The sequence below is a fragment of the Paramisgurnus dabryanus genome, chromosome 10 (assembly GCF_030506205.2).
Source record: "Paramisgurnus dabryanus chromosome 10, PD_genome_1.1, whole genome shotgun sequence".
Taxonomy (NCBI): Eukaryota; Metazoa; Chordata; class Actinopteri; order Cypriniformes; family Cobitidae; genus Paramisgurnus; species Paramisgurnus dabryanus.
Genome location: NC_133346.1, coordinates 20520001 through 20524627, shown reverse-complemented (window position 1 = coordinate 20524627; position 4627 = coordinate 20520001). Strand labels below are relative to the sequence as shown.

Genomic DNA, 4627 nt, shown 5'->3' with positions numbered 1-4627 from the left:
TAATCACACTGCAATGAACAATCCAACCCATATAACATCACAATATAACAACATTTTGTCTCATATGGATTAAACAAATAAAATGATATGACATTTAAAGTGTTGACATTCGTTTTTATGGCTAATTATAACATTAATTTTAACAAACTCACCAGGTCAAAATGAAAGCTCAAAAAGTGCTCAATCCACACAATCACGCTGTATCATTTAATATATGCAAGTTAAATTCTGATTTCTTCAGTTTATATGAACTTAAAAGTCATATTTAATCAAATTAAACACTCTCGCGTTAGATCGGGTGTCTCTGTCGCTCTGCATCTCTCCTCTGAACTGAGACGCGATCCGAAAGCAAAAAGGGGGCGGAGCTTACAATTAAACACTCCGATTGGTTTACTCATTTCAGATTTATAATTCAGCTTGAATTATTCACATGTATTTCCTCATTTATAAAATAAATGTAGATGTATGAATAGTCTCTATTATATTTAAGCACACTTTTAAAATAATAATATTTAATTATTTAACCAGGGTTACATTTAAGTAAAACTAAATTATTACAAAGTGCATTTTTAAAAAGTGTCCTTAAGTATGTTAAGAAATATTGTGATGAAAGTGTACTTACTATAAGTTCAAATTAATTAGATATTATTACAAAGTGAATTTTTAAAAGTGCACTTAAGTGTGTTTATAAATATTATGATGAAAGTATACTTACTATAAGTTAAAATTAATTAGATATTATTACAAAGTGGATTTTTAAAAAGTGTCCTTAAGTGTGTTAGTGAAATATTATGATGAAAGTGTACTTACTATAAGTTCAAATTAATTAGATATTATTACAAAGTGCATTTTTAAAATTGCATTTAAGTGTGTTTATAAATATTATAATGAAAGTGTACTTATTATAAGTTCAAATTAATTAGATATTATTACAAAGTGCATTTTTAAAAGTGCACTTAAGTGTGTTTATAAATATTATAATGAAAGTATACTTATTATGTCTTGTTTTCTAATATTAATATCTGAAAATTCTTAAATTGAGATACACTGACTTGGTAAGCAAGTGGCTTAAGATATTAAGTTTTGTTTATTGAAATAAATGATGGAAATCAAGAGGTTTTTGTTTACTTAAAACAAGTCAAAATATATGCCTGTGAAGTAAGAAAAATAAACTTAATTCCAGTTTCAACTTGATCAACTTAATTTAAGTTTTCTTACTGCATTGGCAGATATTTTGACTTGTTTTAAGTAAAAAGAAAAACTCTTGATTTTTATCATTTATTTTAATAAACAAGACTTAAAGTCGCCATGAAACGGAAGTAGCGATTGCCTTATTTTCCCCGTGGTGACGTATATCCGAATAAAACGGCTTTTGAGATGAAATAAGGCAGGGCTGGATTTGAATTTGTCCATCAAGATCTGATTGGATCGTTTGAAGTTGGGTCGTGTTGCTAATTGCTAATCGCTGCGATCTTCTCCCGGACCCCGCCCACCTGCCATACTTTTGTCCGGAAGTGAAGAGAGATCGTTTTGAGGAGAGGAGGAGATTTGCATTTTTGATTAAAGATTATGAGCACACACTAATTTTTAAAAAATAATGAAGCTCACAGATAAGTCATTTGTTAATAATACCACAATATTAAATACATATATATAGTTTTTCATTTCAATTTCATTGCGACTTTAATATCTTAAGCCACTTGCTTACCAAGTCAATGTATCTCAATTTGAAAATTTTTAGATATTTATATTAGAAAACAAGACAAAAAAACCTAGGTAAGTCAATAATTTTTTGCAGTGTGAGGGAGAAGAAGCAAGCCCTGAGGGAACGTAGTGAACGAGCAGGTGAGAACATGCACTCTTTCTTAAATTTTACTTTTTTTGTCTGTGATGTAGGTCCAATGCCATATGCCTTTCATTTTGTAGCTTTGGATGACAGCGGCTCACTTTTGGCGTTGCTTGACAACACTTTGAGGCAGGATAAAAAGCTCCAGGAACAATTTGTAAGTGTGCTAATTTTTCCGTAGGGTAATCTAAAAAGTAAAATTAAGTTTGTATACTGCATGTACAGTCTGAATCCACAGCCTGTCTCTCATTTATGTATGAGAAAATTCAGAGAAATGTATTTTGTAACACTTTTTTTGAATTTTCAGCTTTAGAGTATCTTCTCTAATCACCTTTCCATTAATACAACCTGGACTGGTGTAGGGAATCAAGCATGTTTTAGAGACCTGTTTCTGAAGACCATTGTTCAAAGTAAGTCAGATTTTTATATTTAAGTAGATGTGTATGGCCTTATGTTATTCAAATGGAATGACAGTTCTGTATTTTCTACAGGAGCCATCCGGAAGAACCCTGCAACCCAGGATGCCACTGATTGGGCTGTCCAGGTTAATGTTACGTGTTACCTGAAAGGAGCATCTGACCGTAAAGGCGGAAAAAGGCAGTACACAGCTGAGAGGGACCCACAGATGACACCTTAAACCGAGGCTGACTACTGACACCCCAGCATCGCTGACAACTGGAAACCTTTCTTTATCCTGCAGTCAGTAACATCAAGAATCCTGAAGTGTCACACTACACTCAACCAATCCACACTTCACTTTGAAAATTACTATTCTTTTATTTTTCAAATTCCATGTGACCCTGCCTTAAGGGCAGCTCCTCGGATAGATATGGAATGGCGAGGATGTTTGTCCTTTATACAGGTGCACGAGATAAAGTACTGATTATAAGCGCCTCATGGTTATACATTACATTCATGTGGATCTTTGTTTTAATATCTTTGGTGTCTTTTACTGGGTTTTTTTAGTCATGTGGATTTGTTTTTTTATCATTCTGTTTATGTTGGTGTGTGGTGTTATAAGCTACTGGAACCTTGAATTTCCCCTTGAGGATCAATCAAGTATTCGTTCATTTTTAATTCACAATATACAGATCTTATTGCAGCAAAGTGAAAATATTGTGTTCCAGGTCAGCAGTGCCATTATAATAGTCTATTCTAGTCCAGAGCTTTACTCTAGGATAAGTGGTAATAATTTATTGTTAGAAATGATGATTTATTTGGTATGCTGCACATTCTTTGGTACCAAATATCCTCATTACTTAATTTTATGTTTACTGGTAGCCAAATTCTTTTCATCCCAGAGCTGACCTCTAAATTATTAACAATTGTTGTAAATGATATGTTCTAATTTGCTTGTAATGTTTTTTTAAACTAGAATTTATTTGGAAACCTGCATGTTTTTTAGTACTTTTTTATTTTTCAGTTATTTATATATCAGTGCTCTTACACATCTTGTTTCAATGACTGTAAATATACTTTGAAATGTGGAATAAAAACTCCAAATGGGAATTTGTCTGGTTTGATCAATCATTATTCTTGATAAACTGCATGCTAGAAATAGCCTGTGTAAATATTATAAATATATATACAATAAGCGGCGGAAAATCGCTCGAAAAAAGCGTTTGCCTCCGACGGGCCGCGAAAGAGCCGCCTTCAATATAAAGGCGGCCGAACGGCGGTTGGTAGACAGCCGGCTGCCGCTTTTAAAAAGCGGCTGCCGCCGGCGGTCAGACGTGTTTGCGATTACGCCTTCATGACGCTTCTACTGTCTCCAGAGCACCGCCGGTGGTCTGCCGACTCATTGCTATCTGGGGACACAGCTCAGTTATCATAAAAAAAATAATGTGACAGATTCTGTACTTTTGTCTCATGTTCATCTTTTAATGTTTAGACATTTCTTGACTCCACAACAAACAGAAGAATACTTATGAAGGTCACTTCTACAGTATGTGTAAAACTGCAACATACACAAACAGTACAGAAAAAAGAATACAAACACAGAATAGACAAGCATTTCAAATTAACAAATTAACTCTAGTCTCAATGTTGATGTAGCTTATAGCTGAAATATCAGACGAGTAAACTGATAACAGTTTTGCATATGTATAAAGTTGGAATCTCCTAAGATGGTCTGAGGACATTGACAGTTTACACTTACATAAAAATGATTTTAGACAAAACTCATGTTTTCTTACGTTCTCATGTCACGTGTGTTTTGTGAGAATCACTTACATCATACAGTACAGACAATCATCAGACGTCAATCATCGATGTATTTTCTTCAATCTGTGCTACAATGCTTCTGGAGATTGCACGCGTTTTAACTGTGTCTGACGACGAACAGGTCGCGTGTATGTAATGGCGGGTTCATGTGTGAAGTTTTGCTTTTAGTTAAAAGATTGGTAAATTCATTTCCACGTCACCCAACAACACTGGTAATATTCTGCATGTTTCTACATAGGTTACGAGTAAAACAGCTTTGGACGATTCCGTTTTTGCAGCGATCAGAACAATTCATTCAAACTGATTCGCGAACCAATTTAAAACGTTTGGCCCATTCACTTTGTAAAGAATCGACTCAAAAGACTAATTTATTTGCAACTCTTTGTAAGGAATCGACTCAAACGAGTCATTATTTCGCGAATGCGCCAGAAACATAAGATAGCAATTTAAAAATAAAATACAAATTTCGTAATTAATAAAAATACAGTAACGAAGGAACGCTGCATAGTGTAAACGAAGTAAAAGTACAATTTATTGTTTTGCACCTCGGAAGGGCAA

General features: G+C 33.8%; 1 long non-coding RNA gene across 1 annotated transcript; it reads left to right on the top strand.

Annotated features, from left to right (window-relative positions):
* Nucleotides 1-1721: 1721 nt before the first annotated feature.
* LOC135779846 (uncharacterized) lies at nt 1722-3278 on the top strand. The gene is made up of 4 exons (XR_010544881.2): nt 1722-1845; nt 1927-2003; nt 2154-2256; nt 2338-3278. It is a non-coding gene; the product is annotated as an uncharacterized lncRNA (long non-coding RNA).
* The last annotated feature ends 1349 nt before the right edge of the window (nt 3279-4627 follow it).